The sequence below is a fragment of the Rhinopithecus bieti genome, unplaced genomic scaffold (genome assembly GCF_001698545.2).
Source record: "Rhinopithecus bieti isolate Rb0 unplaced genomic scaffold, ASM169854v2 scaffold_70224, whole genome shotgun sequence".
Classification (NCBI taxonomy): Eukaryota; Metazoa; Chordata; class Mammalia; order Primates; family Cercopithecidae; genus Rhinopithecus; species Rhinopithecus bieti.
This window is the reverse complement of record NW_016826060.1, coordinates 172,492-173,960: the sequence shown is the minus strand read 5'-3', so window position 1 is coordinate 173,960 and position 1,469 is coordinate 172,492.

The following is a 1,469-nucleotide window of genomic DNA, read 5'->3' as shown; positions in this document are numbered from 1 at the left end:
GTGAATAGGGAGAGATAAGAGTCACGTCACCTGGGTTTTTGGCCAGGAATACATCACAATCTTTTCTGAAGGCAGGGACCACACAGGAGTGTCACATCACCTGAATATTCAACCAGGAATATGTTACAGTCTTCTTCTGAAAGCAGGACACAGACAGTATAGTCACACCACATAGGGGCTGAGCCCAGCAATAGGTAACAATCCTCTCTGTGGTCAAGGCCCAGTTACCAGAGACACATCAACTGGTACCTGGGCCTAGTGATAAGTCACAATTTTTCCTGTGGACAGAATGCAGGCAAAAACGGGTCACATTTCCGAGGTGATTGATGCAGAGATATGTCACAAGGCCCTCTGTAGACAGGGCCCAGGATGGAGCCTCTCAATTTTTTTTTAAATTATACTTTAACTTCTAGGGTACATGTGCACTACGTGCAGGTTTGTTACATATGTATACATGTGCCATGTTGGTGTGCTGAACCCATTAACTCGTCATTTACATTAAGTATATCTCCTAATGCTATCCCTCCCCCCATCCCCACAATAGGACCCAGTGTGTGATGTTCCCCTTCCTGTGTCCAAGTGATCTCATTGTTCAATTCCCACCTAGGAGTAAGAACATGCAACATTTGGTTTTCTGTTCTTGTGATAGTTTGCTGAGAATGATTGTTTCCAGCTACATCCATGTCCCTACAAAGGACACGAACTCATCCTTTTTATGGCTGCATAGTATTTCATGGTGTATATGTGCCACATTTTCTTAATCCAGTCTGTCACTGATGGACATTTGGGTTGATTCCAAGTCTTTACTATTGTGAATAGTGCCACAATAAACATATGTGTGCGTGCGGTTTTATAGCAGCATGACTTATAATCTTTTGAGTATATCCCCAGTAATGGGATGGCTGGGTCAAATGGTATTCCTAGTTCTAGATCCTTGAGGAATCGCCACACTGTTTTCCACCATGGTTGAACTAGTTCACAGTCCCACCAACAGTGTAAAAGTGTTCCTATTTCTTCACATCCGCTCCAGCACCTGTTGTTTCCTGATTTTTTAATGATTTCCATTCTAATTGTTGTGAGATGGTATCTCATTGTGGTTTTGATTTGCATTTCTCTGCTGGCAAGTGATGATGAGCATTTTTTCATGTGTCTGTTGGCTGTATGAATGTCTTCTTTTGACAAGTACCTGTTCATATTCTTTGCCCACTTTTGGATGGGGTTGTTTGTTTTTTCTTGTAAATTTGATTGAGTTCTTCATAGGTTCTGGATATTAGCCCTTTATCAGATGAGTAGATTGCAAAATTTTTCTCCCATTCTGTAGGTTGCCTGTTCACTCTGATGGTAGTTTCTTTTGCTGTGCAGAAGCTCTTTAGTTTAATTAGATCCCATTTGTCAATTTTGGCTTTTGTTGCCATTACTTTTGGTGTTTTAGACATGAAGTCCTTGCCCATGCCTATGTCCTGAATGAT